Source organism: Sturnira hondurensis, unplaced genomic scaffold (assembly GCF_014824575.4).
Source record: "Sturnira hondurensis isolate 20B ecotype Veracruz unplaced genomic scaffold, ASM1482457v3 Scaffold0022201, whole genome shotgun sequence".
Classification (NCBI taxonomy): Eukaryota; Metazoa; Chordata; class Mammalia; order Chiroptera; family Phyllostomidae; genus Sturnira; species Sturnira hondurensis.
The window spans coordinates 637,096-654,126 of record NW_028094832.1 but is presented as its reverse complement, the minus strand read 5'-3'; the positions used below and the strand labels follow the sequence as shown (position 1 = coordinate 654,126).

The following is a 17,031-nucleotide window of genomic DNA, read 5'->3' as shown; positions in this document are numbered from 1 at the left end:
CATCTTTAGAGCATCCCCTGATAATGCTCAGAATCCTTTTTCAAGGAGCACCTTCCACCCTTTGTTGCCTGGGTCAATTAATGATAGAGGCTGGAGCAAACTGCTGTGTAAATAGAGGGATGCTGGAGGAGGCTGGAGATCTTGGGTGCTACTCACAACCCAGGCTGGGATGGGATGCAGAACCTTGCAAAGGATTTTGTTACCCATCATGGGCAGGGAACTCTCTCAACTTTTCAAACAGTGTTCCCCTTTTTAAAGGCCATTCAGACCCAGTAGAACCAAGCTGGACTTTCCAGCTTTCTCTTTTGCTCTATTCTTGCCTCCTTATCTCAAGAAGGAAAAGAAAGTCTGAAGAGCCAAAGAACACCCACCCACGGGAATACCAAAAGGACTGGAAATTGGTTTGTAGAATGAGTTTGCAGAAGTGACTGAGAAGTTTTTCTAGACATTGAAGAGGAAACATTTTGGAAGAATGAAGAGTCCGAAAGGAGAAAATACAGAAGAGAAGAAAAGGGTTAGCAACAACCCTTGGTCATAGCAGAATAGAGCAGGGTCCTCTCTCTGTCTTCCTACAAGAAAACTGAGTGTCTGGAAGTCTATGGTATTTCTTAGGGGGACAAAGTAGAACTGTTGTGGTTATTGCTTTGTCTTTCAAGTATATCTCCTCAAAGAAATATGTCAATAAAGCAGTTGTGGATGGGTTTTGAGTTTTTCTTTCTTTCTTTCTTTCTTCTTCTTCTTCTTCTTCTTCTTCTTTTTGAGTGGCTAACCAGCTGCATATGCTACACGTGGGGTTTTAACTCCAAGCTTACCTCCTCACATGAATTCCAGAATAGTAACAGTCAGGCTTTTCAGTAAAAGAAAAGACATCTTTTTTGCCCCTGAGATATGAATTAAATAAAACTGCACAAAAAGAAGATGTGGGAAGAGAAGAGTTTCCATGACTTTGGCAAGATGCTAAAAATGAGAAAAAGAAATATAAGCAGGAATTCAGAAAAAGATCAAGAAAGATCTTGAAAGAAGAATAAGAACAGGATTGTGGAGCATGTCTGAACATTAGGATCCATTATTTGTTTTTTTAAGTACATTTTACTGATTATGCTATTACAGTTGTCCCAATTTTTTTCTGCACTTTATCCCCCGTCTGCCCTGCATGCCCCACCCTCCCAAATTCCTCCCTACCTTAGTTCATGTCCAAGGGTTGTGCATATGAGTTCTTTGGCTTCTCCATTTCCTATACTATTCTTAACCTCCCCCTATCTATTTTATGCCTACCAATTATGCTTCTTATTTGTACCTTCTCCCCTGCCAACTCTCCCCTTCCCCACCCCCACTGATAACCCTCCATATGATCTCCATTTCTCTGATTCTGTTTCTGTTCTAGTTGTTTGCTTATGTTTTGTTTTTGTTTTTTAGTTTCAGTTATTGATACTTCAGAGTTTGTTGTCATTTAACTGTTCATACTTTTTTCTCTTTTATTTCTTAGATAAGTCCCTTTAACATTTCATATAATAAGGGCTTCATAATGATGAACTCCTTTATCTGCCCTTCCATTCTAAACGATAGCTTTGCTGGATAGAGTAATCTTAGATGTGGGTCCCTGCCTTTCATGACTTGGAATACTTCTTTCTGGCCCCTTCTTGCCTGTAAGGTTTCTTTTGAGACGTCAACTGATAGTCTTATGGGCACTCCTTTGTAGGTACTCTCTCCTTTCCTCTTACTGCTTTTAAGATTTTCTCCTTACCTTTAATCTTGGGTAACTTAATTAGAATGTGCCTTGGTGTGTTCCTCCTTGGGTCCAATTTGTTTGGGATTCTCTGGGCTTCTTGAAGTCTGTTTCTTCACCAGACTGGAGAATTTCTCCTTCATTATTTGTTCAAATAAGTTTTCAATTTCTTGCTCTTCCTCTTCTCCTTTTGGAACCCCTATGATTTGGATGTTGGAATGCCTAAAGTTGTCCCAGAGGTTCCTAAGCCTCTGGTCATTTTTTTGAATTTTTGCTTCTCCATTCTATTCCACTTGGATGCTTATTTCTTTGTTTTGTTCCAAATTGTTGTTTTGAGTCCCAGTTTCTTTCCCTTCAGCATTGGTTCCCTGTATATTTTCCTATATTTCACTTTGTATAGCCTTCATTTCTTCCTTCATTTTGCGACCAAGCTCAATCAATTCTGTGAGTATCCTAATTACCAGTTTTTTGCACTCTGCATCAGATAGGTTTTCTATCTCCTCGTCGCTTGGCCCTTTTCCTGGACTTTTGATCCATTCTTTCATTTGGGCCATATTTCTTTGTCTTGGCAGGCCTGTTCCCTCATAAGGGGCAGAGCCTTAGACATTCACCAGGGCGGGGCAACCCTCTTTTCTGCGTTTTGGTGCTGTCTGTAGTAGAGGGGTTGAAGGGGGGAAAATGCCACTCAATCACTCTGCTCCAGCCCCACTTTCCAACCAACTCTCCTGTGAGACTGGGAGTGTCTCCTGCCTTTGCAACCCCCACAGTATTTTACAGCCTTAGGTTTTGAGTCTTTAGTTTCCCTGTCAGCCAAGCCCTCCTCGCCCCCACAGTCTGCTGCCTTGCCCCAGGTCCTCTCCACTTGGCTGCCTTGGTTGTCAGAGACCTGTGCAGTTTGATTTTCTAAGCAGTTCTGGTTGTTCATTATTTTAAAATTGGCTGTTACCCTTCCTTTGGTTGTGCAAGGAAGCTCAGCGTTTCTTCCTGCCCCTCCGTCCTGACCAGAACTCCCAAGATCCACCATTTGTTTATTCCTTCTTCTATCTCTCCCATGTAGCAAGGCTGAATTCAAGAGAATTTAGTGAGTAAAATAGACAAGTACTAGTGTTTTAACTACCAAATGGAACCTAGTGTTTCATCATTATCATCATCTTCTGTACTCAGGTGTCTATTTGCTAACATGTCTATTTGCTAGCACTTTCTTCCATAATAATTTGGAGAGATGAGAAAAGGAAAAATTCTTGAAGGAACCACAGGAGATGCCACTGCCTTAATTTTCATTTGACTGTTGAAAGTCAGAGTGGAGGTGAGTTCCCTCAAATTTACGGTGAGTCTAGGAGGGAGCTATTCAAGACGAAAACACCCTTGGGTGTTCTCTCTGGGGCTTATGGTTAGGTTTCTGGTTTGAGGAACTAGATTTTCAAAGAAGTATTTCAGATGAAAACAATGCTCCTTGCGCAGGTAACCAGGCAGCTTTCATGGGTGTACAGTTACCAGGAGCTGAAGCCACTGAAGAGGGTCTTGACATGATCTGGGGGCCTCAAGAATGTAAAACAGTCTGCACACCAGGTCCTGTGTGGCTCTTGAGTGGAAGAAGGGGCAGACTGGGGGTTCTGGGGGAGAGAAAGACAGGTTGGTGACAGGCAACAACAGCTGAGCTTCTGAAGTTCATATAGGGGGCTTGTCCATCTTACATGTGTACAGAGATACAGTAGCAAGAAAAGTAGCAAGAAACAAAGACGTGGGTTTTCTCCTGGTGACTTCTTAACCTATCGAAACAAACAATTAATGAGAAAAAGCCTATATGAACAAAATTCTCTTTAGGCTAGCCCATTAAAGAAATCACTCATTTAATCATTAAGTCATCCATTTAATAGCTGCACACCAATAATCATTCAAAGAAAAGATAAGAAAAAGACCCCCCAAAAGGGGGACGTTGTAGAGGAAGAGCCACATTTCCGACACAAGAATTTGCAAACAAAACAGACCAGGCAGGAGGCACCAGAGAAAAAGAGAAGGAAGCTAAACAATGGCTTTATTGATTTAAGACATGTGGATTTCATCAGGAAGCTGGATGCATAAAATGGGTTGTGGATTTCATCAGGAAGCTGGATGCATAAAATGGGTTGTGGTATCTGAAGCAGGCAAGGAGCAAAATTAGGTCACAGAGCTCCTTGGACAAAAGGAGGGATGAATCTTTATTAGGTAATTGGACTGGGAGGTAAGAAGAGGAAAAATAACTTTTTTCCTCCCAAACCCCCGCCCCTTCGGATAATTTTCAAGCCTTCAAAGGTAGGTCTACACGAACTGAACTGGCGAATCCCAGGACCGCACTCCCCGACAGAGCATGCTCACCGCCAGAGAACCCCTGGGCCAGAAACTAGAGACTCCTGGGAAAACACTCACGCTGGTATGGAGATAAATAACGGGGAGATCAAAGCAACACATGTAAGACGTCCCTATGGCCCCAGTGCAAAGCTGTGGCTAAATTTGAAAGTAATAAGGTGGCAATAATAATATATATTTTTACTTGGATAGGCATTCTCCTCTTAAGAGTCCATCCCTTATGGTAGCTTATATAAAGCTGATATGTTATTCACACAATAGCCTCATTTCAATAACAGTGGACGCAGAAGAAACAGTCGCTGAACTGTTCAAATGAGAACATTTGTACTTCAGCAAATACGTAGGAAGTGTGCCAGTAATCTTTTGGCATAAATCGCTTTGTTCAATTATGACCCTCTGGTTTGGCATGCTGAGCCTGGATAAAATTTGTAATTATGAGAAAGGGTCTTTTAAACCTTTACATCTTTCTTTCTGTCCCCTTCCCTCTGTGCATTCCTTTTTTCTGAACTTTCTCACTTAATGTTGTGACCTAGCTGCCTGTTCTTGCTTCCCACCAAGATTTATGCTCAATCTCATAGACTAACCCTTCCCTGACAGTCTCGTACACCAGGTCTCCCCAGGGTCCTGGTCCCCAAGGACCAGCCCAGGGAGGGGCTCTTCACACCAACGAACACGGGAAAGAACTAGTACTGGCCTAGTGTTTCATCTCTGCCAGACAATGTTTACACTTAAATGGCTGCTTTAGATGCATGTTAACCCTCGGTGTTATAATTTGAGCTAAATAATTATAGATGAATTTACTGACAGAAAAAGACCCTGTAATGGCCTTTGATATTTCAGAGGGGGACATAAGTTTTTAGAGTACCTGATCATGCAAGGTATCCTGTTAAACTTTTTGAAACTACATAAATACAACACCTCACCAACCTGTCTCCAAGGATTTAAGATGTAATGAGAGAAGCAAGTCAAGTAACTTCAGTGTGAGGAAGGTTTGCAAACGGGAAGGACTCTGAGACCTAGGGTTGGGAAGGCTTCTTCCCTGGGTAAAAGGATTAGGGACAGATACACAAAATAGTGCCTTTGTCTGTTTTCAAGAAAGGTCAGATTTCAGTAGGTAGGACAGAAAGGATTAGGGCAGACAAAAGCTTGAGCAAAGGGAGGAAGAGTCCTGATTAGACTTGTTCCTTAGGCAGCCTTCAGGGGTGTACCCAGATGGAAAGCCAGGAGAGGGATCCAGAGGCAGCTTCTGCCTCATGGCTCCCCTGCCCACCAGCATAGTCCAGGCTGGTGCTCACTGGACTCCTTCAGGAGACTGGAGAGGAACAGGTGTAGAAGCAACAGCTAGAAAAACATGTTGGAATTCCACGTGGCAGCCAGGTCTCTAATGCCAAGCCAAGGGGGGTGAACCTAATTCCCAGGGCATTAGGGAGCCTCAGAAAACATAAGTGACCTTTCCAGACTCACACATGTGCACAGGTGTGCGTGAATGGTGGGTTGTATGTGCCTAGGTGTGAGTGTAAGGTTATGTGTAAGAGCCTATGTATGTGTGTGAGTCTGTGTGTGTATGTCTCTGGGAGTCTGGGTGTAGATTGCACGACTGTGTACAAGTATGTATGCATGCTTGTGTGGTGTGTGCAAATACCAATGTATGGGGATGAGTGTAAGGATATGTGTTCATGTGTGAGTAGGAATGTATGAGTGTGTGTATGAGTGTGGGAGTATGTGAATGAGGTAGGGGTAAATCAGTGACTGCAACGGGTTAGTCAGAGCGGAGGGACTGCTGAGCTTCCTGCAGCGGCCATTCCATGGGCTCAGGTAGGAGACAAGAGTCCACCTGACTCCAGACCAAGCCCAGCCTTGGGCAGGAGGCTGTCAGTCCAAGGGCCTCCACTTCCCTGGCTGGGAGCCAACCCGGCGCTGAACTGAGAGGGATGATGCTATGTGAAGGATCAGTGCTCTTGCCTCTGGGTGCTTCCTCCTCTCATAAAAGGTAAGTCTTCCTCTTCTCATTTTTGTGCCCCCATTTTTAAAAAATCTGCATGTGTGCACTTATGTAACTTTTAAAATATAAGGTACAAGGAAGATATGTTATAAAATGCCAAGTGGGTTTTACTTGAACCTTTTATTCTCCAACCGTCACTTATTAGCTTTGTGACCTTGGACAAGTTATTTCTTCATTCAACACATGTTCAGGAAACGCCTAATATATACCTTAGCACTGTGTTTCTTGCCGGGGTGATTTAGGGACAAAGCAGGGGTGGAACTTTCTAGCGAGGGAGCTGGATATTAAAACAAATCATACAAATCTATAACCATGCATCGAGAAAGTGCTGACTCAAATGTCCAGGCTGCTCAGAGAGGGTGTCTTTGGGGCCTTATTTTCCTTTGGGGGAGTTAGGGGAAGTCTCCACATCTGTTAACCGGGGGTGTTGGCACCAAGCCAGAGGGGTTGTTGGGAAGATTAAATGTGATCCCATGTGTGACACAGTGCCTGACCAAACAGTGGTTATTATTATATTATTGTGGTAGAGGTGGAACATTCAAGGCTGTATCCTGTTGACTCAGGTTAAGAACAGAGGAGGATTGGCATTGGATGCCAATGGCCTCTTTCTTGAACAGAGAAAGGCTGAACCCCTGAGAGGACTGGCTGTCAAGGCCAAAAAGACCACTGAGCTGTGACTTACTGGAGAGCACAGCAGGGACAGATCGTGGCTCAGAAGCACATGCATCTAAGGGCTGAGCCAGGAGACCCTTCAAGGTCATGGTTGTGTTGGAGGTGGGTCGTGTGCTTCCCGCACAGGGAGGGAGCTGCGCTGCCACCGGACTCCGGACTCCTGACTTCCGGGCCAGACCCTGCTCAGGAATCTGGTGTCCACCCACACCCAGTACAGTCCTGAAACACACTGGCTGAAATGTGCATGACAGAATCCAACGGAGGCACTTCTCCCGATGGTCAGTATCTCTCAGGTCAGTCCCCCAACCTCTTCTGAAGTGTTCCAAGAAGCTGGGCACTATTTTTCCATTACCTGGCTGTTCCTAGAGACAAGCAGATACTCGTGTTCACTGAATCACGGCCTCCTTAAAGAAAATCCGAGTGGGAGTTTTTTGGAGGGGGTGATGTGGGGATTCACATTTTTGTATTGTGCTAAAATATACATAATATAAATTTAGCAATGTTAACCGTTTTTAAGGCACAGTTCAGTGGCGTTAAGCACACTCATGTTGTTGTGCAACCATCACCAGTTCCAGCTCCAGGACTCCTTTTGTCTCGCTAACTGAAACCCTGCACTTGTTAAACAACTCCCCATTCTGCCCCTGGTCCCCGCCCTTCAAATTTCCACCTCTGTGAGTCTGATTGTTCTAGGCACCTCATGGAAGTGGAGTTGTACAGTACCTGTGTCTGGCTTAACTGACTTAGCTTGAAGTCCCCATGATATTTTAGAAGAAAATGCAGCTCCCATGGGTGTATGAGTCTGGGAAACAGGTTAAATGCAAAGCAGGTCTGGGCAGAGTGGTTTCAGAGAAGAGCGTAAGGAGAGTGAGTGGGCCTCTGAGGCAGACTGCCTGGGTTGGAGGCCCAGGCCCAGCATGACAAGCTGTGTGATTTGGAGCAAGTCACCTAAGCTCTCTGTGCCGGGGCTTCCTCACGTGGAAAAAATGGAAACAATGACAGTGCATATTCATGGGGCTACTGCGAGATCAAATAAGTTACCTGTAAAACCCTTGCAGCAATGCCTGGCACTGGGCAGCATTAGATGGATATAAATATAACTTAAAATAAAATGATGAAGTTGACATTCTCAGGAGACAGTTAAATATTTAGAACTGATTACTAAAGAAAGCAAATTTACTCTCTTTGTGTGTGTACTCTCACAAAGTATACCTTATTTACATTCATTTGAAGGTGAAACATGAATTTTTTATTTGAGACACAGAAATATATTTGTTAAATATGGCAGCTCTCAATATTAAGAAAGTATGAGATTTGAAAGGATCATGGAAAGGTTTGCAAAACCCCCATTTGGCGGACTCCGCAATCAGAAAGGGAGCTGAAGCGAGTGCCACGGAAGTGAAAAGTAAACCTTAAATCTCGGGGTGGATGACACAGCCAAGTATCTTAATATCGCTAATGTTCAGAGGTTGATATTTGGAAATACTATAAGCAGAGGACCCTCAAAGAGAGAAAATAATTCTCTACTAACATATATTTATAGAAGAAATTACCCCATTGTTGAACAAAGAGATGGCTGCTTATTCTAGAAAAGCTCCTATTTAGGATTCTAACAAGCCAAAAAGGTTATGTTGCGTGTAGATTTTGCAAACCAAATCTCTTGTTTGCAATATGAACTTTCTCTGCCAGGTTTCCTTTTTCTCATCAGGGGTCATCACTGTTGCTTTAGGGCCTAACTCTTCAGATACATCTTCTACGGTCCTGGCCTTGGTGAAATTTGCAGGAAGGCCACGCTGCCTCCACCATGGGCCTCGGCCTGGCGCGGGCCTCCTGACCCCATAGCCAGGTGACGTTCGCATCCACTTGCAGACTGGTGTCTTTCCCCCACCCCTTTCATAAAGCTGGCATGCAATTCGCTTTGGGATAGACCAGAATCACAAGAGCCTAACACAGGTCACTGGAGGCACACGGAGAGCGTCATGTGCGCCAGGCCCTGGCTTTCAGAGCGGGACAGCCAGCCGTCAGGTCCCTGTTCCTGCGCAGAGTCTGAAATCAGGGGGGTCTTCACTTGCCGCAGGACTGTAAGGAAAAAGAGGTAAATGCTCTGACCCCGACAGAGGCCGATTCAGAGAAGCAGCTTCCTTTGTAGAGAGATCACTCCTCATTCTCTCTTCCTGTAAGCCTGTACTTGGCTCTTTTTGTCCTGTGTTGGCCCCACTACAGTCTGTTGTCTTAGAGAGTTTTTTTCTGAAATGTTTACTCGGGAAGCACATGGAATGCGCTCCCACGACCAGAGTCCCCATTTCCACTCTCTACTGAGGCTCTTTGTTTTCACATATCAAGTATCTCATGCCTTTACCCAAACACTCCGTTTGCCAATGAAGATTCAAGACTGCAGCTGCAGGGAAGGGCAAGGGGAGCCGATGGGAGTTAGTGGAAGCCAGTCAGAGGGGAAATATTTTATTAATTTTGTTTTTAAAAGCAGGTTTTCGAGAGTACCAGAAAATTCCCCTAAAGTCGTTTCATTAGAGAGAAAGCGCGACGTGTGTCAGGGCACGAAAACAGGAAAGGGGCGAGAGAGGAGCCGCTGTTTGATCATCTCAGTCAAGGGGAAATTTGTCTGAGGTAAACAGTTCTCAGAAGCAGCCATGGTTTCACGAATTCGATTTGAAATGGTCGTGGCCTCCTCCGTGTCAGGCCTGGACGAGAAGTCCGCGCCGGGTAGGGCTCTGCAAGCCAGTGCAAGTCAGTGGGACTATCTTCAAACTTGAAAGAACTGACTTGGGACCTAAAGTGATGATGACTATTAGGGAGTAGTAGAGATGGATAATATCTAATCTGTAGAGACTAGAAAATAAAAATAAGGCAGAATTAAATATCTGACATAATAATATGAACATACTTGGGTTATGCAAAATAATGAATTTTAACATTAGACTTGTTCATTAGACATTTATATAAAGTTTCTAGGAGAACCACTAAAAGCCTAGAAATAGAGTTTATAACTTCCAGACTAGTAGAGAGGGAAAAAGCAATACACAGAAGGAAATTTATTTTATAAATTGATATTGTAATTTTATTCCTTATGTTAAAAGAAACTGCTGAACTAAGTGTTCAATTTAGTTAACTATGAAAAACACAATAGAATCCACGCAAAGAAAACGGGAAGACAAAAGCAGAAATTAATAAAATGGGAAAAATAAAAACAATAAAGAGTATCAAAATGACAAAAGTTGGATTTTTAAAAAGAGTAATGGATAAACAACTAGCAAAACTGATCAAGAAAAAAGATAAAAGGTAAATAAACAACACTAAGACTTAGGGGAAAGGACCAAACCATAGATGTAGCAGAGATTATAAAGATAAAGAAGAATATTCTGAAGTTTTTAAAAATAAATAGAAACTTATATGAAATAGACAAATTCTTAGAAAATATAAATTACCAAATATGACTCAAGTAACAGAAAATCTGAATGGTTTGATAACTACAAATAAAATTAATCTGGTAGTTTAAATCTTCCCATAATAAAACTCCACGGCTGCATGATTCCACAGGCGAGTCCTCTCTAAATACAGGAACAAATGCTTTCGATCTGACCAAATTCTCTCAGGAAGCAGAAAAAGAGGAAATGTTACCTCAACTTATTTTATAAAATTAGTATAATTCTCTTACCAAAACCAAAAAAAAAATAACCCTCACACATGAATATAGAGGCAAAAACCCTGAACAAAGTATTGGAAAACTGAGTTCAGTGTACTATACATTATATTATAATCAAGTTATATTTATTTTAGGAATGCAAAGTTAGTTCAACCTTAGAAACTCTATCAATATAATTGCCATAAAAGATTAAAAGGAAGAAGAGATGTGATCATCTTCACAGCTTCGGAAAAAGCATTCATTGAAATTCAATATACAGCAGACTAGGAATGAAAGAGAACTTCCTTAATCTGATCAAAAGTGCTCATAAAAGTAACTGTAATATCTTATTTAATCTTCAGATGTTAAAAAGTATTTTTCCTTTGAAATCAGAGACTCAAGGACATTCGTTCTCACTTTTTTCAGTATTGTTCTGGAAATTCTTTAAATTTCCAGATAAGCAAGACAAATAAGTAAAAGATATAAAGATTAGAAAGGAAGAAACAAAATTATTCCTATATGCAGATCATATGATTGCCTGTATAGGAAACCTGAAAAAATCTACAAATTATTATATTAGAGTTTCTAGCAAGATTACTAAATATAATGCCAATTTATAAAAGTCATGTATTCTATACCAATAACACCTAGAGTTTTACATTTTAAAAAGATACAATTCACAATATGAGAAATTATATACAACACTTAATAATAAATCCAAAAGAGATATGCAGTTCCTTTCTACAAACAAAAATCTATAAATACGTATTAAAAGACATTTCAACATACTTGAATAAGTGGAAGGACATACTAACTTCACAAAGCAGAAGGTTCATCATTTTGCAATGATGTAATTTCTTACTAAATTAATTTATAGATTTAATGAAATTGCAGTCAGAATTCCCAAATGACTTTTCTTGAAAGATGCCAAAAGATTTCTAATATTTATATGAAAGGTCAAATAGATTATAGTAGTCAAAACACTCTTAAAGAAGATAAAGAAGGTAGGGAACTTTCTCACCCAGATAGCAAGGCTTCTACAATGCTTTAATAATTAAGATAGTGCAACCTAGCCCTGGCTGGTGTAGCTCAGTGGATTGAGCATGGGCCTGTGAAGCAAAGGGTCGCTGGTTCGATTCCCAGTCAGGGCACATGCCTGGGTTGCAGGCCTGGTCCCCAGTAGGGGAGACAGGAGAGGCAGCCACACATTGATGTTTCTCTCCCACTCTTTCTCCTTCCCTTCCCCTCTCTCTAAAAATAAATAAATAAAATATATATTTTTAAAAGATAGTGCATTCTATTTTAATAAGACAGACAAACAGACCAACGGGACAGACTAATGGGCCAGAGCAAGTCCTACACATGTGTAAAACTTTGATACTTGTTGGAAGTGACATGACAGAGGAGTGTGGACTGTTTGTTTTCATACAGTGTGGGACTCTTACTTATTGCTGTAAGAAACTGTGTGGAATCTCCACCTCACAACTCATTCAAAAGTTAATTCCAGAGGTGTCAAGGATTTCAATGGGAAAAGCAAAATTTTAAAACTACTCTTAATAAATATACACTGCAGTATGTAGGGTAAAGCCAGAATTTATTTACCTTAATTTTAAATGTTCAAGAGAGGAAGAAGAGCAATAGAATGCAAAAGAAAATGAGGGTAAAACATAAACAATGTGTGAATCTAGGTCTAGTGTATAGTGGGGTTCTTTGTACTATTTCTATCCTTTTAATTAAATAAGCTTGCAGCTACCTCAAAATAAAAGGACTTGTTAAGCAAAATCTTTAAGAGAATATGAGACAATCTTCATCACCTAAGGGAACAGAAGCCATTCTTAAACCCAATTGAAAGGGTGAAAATATAAAGGAAAATATTGACAAAATAAATTAGATTAAAATAATTTCTGTTTATTAAAAAATGCCATTAAGAGAGCAAAAAATAAATACATGAAATCAAATGGGAGAGGCAATTTGCCATGTGCAAAACTGACAAAGAATTAAGATCATGAATATATAAAGAACTATGGTATAGTTCTTTACATATTAAAAAATACATGCATATTTATATATCTTCATACACGGTAACCTCTATTAAAACTAATAAACAACACAATGGAAAAACATGCAAAAAATAATGAACATGTATTTTACAAAGGAAGGAAACCAAATAATAAACATTCAAAGATGCTCTACTCATTTGTAAAAAAAAAAATGTTTATTAAAACCCCAATGAGACCTAACTTCAGACTCACTTGACTGGCAAATATTAAAAATCCTGACACTATCCAGTGTTCGCAAACATAAGAAGCACAGGATGTCTCTGAGGGCAACGCAGGCGGAGTCAGGACACCCTTTGGCATCGTTTCTTAGAGCTGACTCATCATTTCCACTTCTAGACACTTAAACACACTGGCAAGCACACTAGTAAAAATCTTGTACATGTACACCAAGAGACAAATACAAGATCTTTTTAACAGAATTGTTTGTAATAAATACGAAAGACTAACAGCAACTTAAAGTCTCCATCGACCTTGAAACGAATGAACAAAATATGATACATTCATGGAATGGAATAGCAAAAAGCCACATATAGCAGCAGGAGGTCCTGAGAAAACATACTCAAAGAGCTGTGAAAAGATGAGATTTTGAAAACAGAGGAGTGAGTTAGGCAGAGAGAGGAAAGGACATTGAAGTCACAGAGACAAGGAACAGCAGGTGCTCACGCCTCCCCTGTCACATGTGGGGCTCTGGTCTGCATGAACTCATCTCTGGACACCTTTTCATGAACCGTGAGAAACTCGTATCAGGTGAATTGATCCTTAGGAATAGTTGCAGAAGGAGAAGAGTGAGGTTGGAAAGCCAATAAAGCAGGCAAGGTAGTTAGGAAAGGAACAGAAATGTTTGCTATTACTGTGGTTCCTCTGTAGAAAGCCAGTTGGGCAAAATTAAATGTCATGCTTCTGCCTGCCCTCCAGCAGCATCCCCAGGGCTGAAAGGAGCCAGGGTCAATGCAAGGCCTGCTTCAATGTGAAGATGACAAAGACAGAAGAAGGACTACATGAACCTGCTTGTTGGAAAGGGATTCTAAGTTAAAGATAGCTAAATTCAGGTTTCTCTGGAGTTTTTTCCAACTCAGACACCCCGTGTCTCCGAGATCAAAATGGGAATGATCAACTGAGATTTTAAAAAGTCGGGAAGTTTTTCTGTGCAGAAAGAAAGATTTACTATAGCAGGGCTTAAAATGAATATTCAATTTATTAAAACTATAAATTAAGGATCTCGGTTTTCATTAACGTTAGATCTCAGTTTGCAAATCTTGTTTCTTTTTTACTTGGATATAACTGCCAAAAACTAAGGAAAGCCACGTTCAGGTCTTTGATTAATGTTTAAATTAACATGCAAGTTAAAAGGACTAAATTCTCCTCCCTTCCATAACTAACAAGATTTCCTTGACATTTCATACTACAACTATGCATTTAACACACCCATACTTAATACATCCTGTCAAATGCCTTTCATGTAAATTTAACAAATTTAATAAGTCTTTCCTAACATTTAGTCAACTATTATTGTGAATTTAATAACCTTTAAAATATAACAAAGCTAATCATTTTAAACTTCCGTCTCTTAAAATCAGATAATGCATGTTCAAATTAGCAGAGTAAAGACCAAACTTACTGCATTGATAGATATGCTTTACAGAGCAATATCAATATTACAGCAACTTTTTTTGTCCTGGGTTTACAAAACTATCTAATGAACACCAGCATCAGCACCTCTGGTTGGATGCAGCAACCAAGATACAGTCCATTTACAGATCTTGTCCCCGGACTGGCCTGGACAACACTGCCCCAACCACAAGCCAACAAAGGGAGCACTGGTTTCACTGTGGGCTCTGTGTGTTTACCCAGTCATTTACTGAAATACTTTCACAATATTTTTCTGCATACCTACACTTCCCTCCAACTCTCCGCCCCACCCAGATTGCAACACATTTTTTTTCTTTTCTTTTTTTTTTTTTACCCAACAAGAGATCATGGAGACTTTTTCAAATCAGTTTATAAAGAGTTTCCTCAATCTTTTTAACGACTGCATTGGTTTTCATTGTATGCAATAAGTAAATTATTTACCCAATTTATTTAAGTATTCTTCTATTAATAAGTATTTATGTTGTTTCTATTCTGTCATTATTACAATCCATGATGCAATATAAAGCCTTGTACATATGTAATTTGTTTGTTCCAGCTTTATTGAGATATGATTGACAAATAAGTATGTATTTTTAAGATATACAATGTGATTTTTGATATATGTTACATTGTGAAACGATCAGCACAGTCAAGATAATTAACATATCTGTCACCTCACATAGTTACCCCGTGTGTGTGTGTGTGTGTGTGTGTGTGGTGAGAACACTTAAAATCTATGCTCTTGCAAATCCAAGCTTACATTCTGTGATTAACTATAATCACCATGCAGTACATTGGGTCTTCAGAACTTACTCATCTTGTAACTGAAGGTTTACTTGCATCAGAGGGCAACACTTTATGTCTTTCCATTTATGAAATTCTGCTTCCCCTCAATATTTTTCTTCATCATCTGTTTTATCATTTATGTAATCATCTATTTACACCATACAAACCCAGATTGGGGAAAATTAATGCTTCAAATAATAAATCCAGAAAGGCATTGAACACTTCATTAGAAGATGAGCCAGAGAAGAAAGTTATTCTAGAATATAAAGTATGTACAATAAAAACAAAAGGATTTACAAACATCTTGAAACTATGGGTGATGGAGTTTCCTAATCGTTTCTGACAGATAGGGGGTTGGTAAATAAAAACCGCTTCAGCGCTGTGTCTTAGTCAGTTGGGGGCACCATAGAAAACTACTGTAGACTGGGTGACTTAATCAACAAGAATTTATTTATTTTTTTTCATATAGGACACAATGTATTTTATTTTAGACTTTTTTAGAAATTATATTTTATTGATTATGCTATTACAGTTGTCCTGAGTTTTTCCCCTTTGTCCCCCTCCACCCAGCTACCTCAGGCAATCCCCCCACCATGGTTCATGTCCTTGAGGCATGCGTATAAAATCTTTGGCTACTCCATTTTTTACATTGTACTTTACACCCCCAAGGCTATTCTGTAACTACCTCTCTGTACTTCTTAATCCCCTCACCTCTTCACCCATTCTCCTCCTCTCCCCTCCCATCTGGCAACCATCTGGTAACTAACTTCTTTTCTTGCACTGCTTTTAAGATTCTCTCTTCGCCTTTAACCTTTGGCCCTTCTAATTGTGATGCATCTTGCCAATGGGCCTTGTTGCATCCATCATAACTGGGACTCTCCGTGCTTCCTGGACTTGCATGTGTAAGAGAAATTTTCTTCTCATAATTCTCCAGGCTGGGATTCCAAGAGAAAGGCAGAGAGACCCAGGGTCTGGTGGAGGCCCACTTCCTGTCTTGTAGACGGCCACCTTCTCTCTGTATCCTCACTGGCCAAGAGAGATCATTTCTCACACGTCTCTTTTAATAAGGGCATTAATTGCAGCATGGGGACACCACCCTCGTGATCTAGTCACCTCGCAAAGGACCCACCTCCAAATACCATTACACGGGGAATTAGACTTTACCATCTGAATTTTAAGGAACACAAATAATCAACAACAGCTCATTATCTCTTGCTTAAGATGTTTAAAATGTCACTGCTTTTGCCTTTATCTAGCCTCCAACTCACCAGGGGCGGGGCCACAGGTGCTGTTAGAGTAACAGTAATAATCTAAGTGCAATGAGTTGTTGCACTGGCCTGATACTGGAAGACTTCAGTGCCTCTAAATTCCACCCAAATATTTTGGGGGTTCCCCACACTTGTCTCATGTTTTCACAAGCAAATTCACTCATGCAGCTGAGACACCATCAGTTTTAGTTTAAATGGCCTGCCACTGGCTTGCTTGAGACCCCAGCACAGACATATCCAGCTGTGGCTCAGGTACACATGAGGAGGATGGGTAATACTCTGCCTCTGGGTATAGAGTCTGGAGAAATAATGAAATGATTTGGCTTTTTGTTTTAGCTCCTGAGGGATCCAACCAAGATGAGGCTTTTCCAAGAAACCAGACCTAAGACACTGCATGCAGTATTGAATTTTGGAAGAAGTCTGAGAAATGACAGTTTCTGCTTATGTCCTTGCCCTGCTCCTTGGAATTTTCCTCCTAAAAAAAAACCACACCACCATCTTCTCATCTCTACAGAGTCTTATTTTAGTATATATATTATCCGGGTAGCGATAAGGGGGAAGCTGACATCCTTGACAGCGTGTCTCAGCTGCCCATGTCCGGGTCCACTATCTTCCACGCACAGACACCTTCTCAGAAAAGCCTGAATAAAAGAGACACTGGCGACTTCCGCCAAGATGGAGGCATAGGTGGAAACACTGTGCCTTCTCCCACAACCAAGTTTGAATACAACAAAGGTTTGGAGAAACAAAGACACAACCAAAAGACAGAAAATTGAATTATACGGAAGTCCCACTACATCTAACCGTTCAACGGGGACGGTAAGAGGGGCGGAGCCAGCAGCGAGCAGGGTTGGGCAGGACAGGGCCCCCGACCCAGGCGCACAGGCAGACGAGAACCAGTTGGG

The 17,031-nt window shown here is 40.8% G+C and overlaps 1 long non-coding RNA gene across 1 annotated transcript; it reads left to right on the top strand.

Moving 5' to 3' along the window:
- Positions 1 to 5,322: 5,322 nt before the first annotated feature.
- LOC118978985 (uncharacterized) lies at positions 5,323 to 16,633 on the top strand. Its single transcript, XR_005064820.1, has 3 exons — positions 5,323 to 6,062; positions 6,638 to 7,024; positions 16,463 to 16,633. It is a non-coding gene; the product is annotated as an uncharacterized LOC118978985 (long non-coding RNA).
- Positions 16,634 to 17,031: the final 398 nt, after the last annotated feature.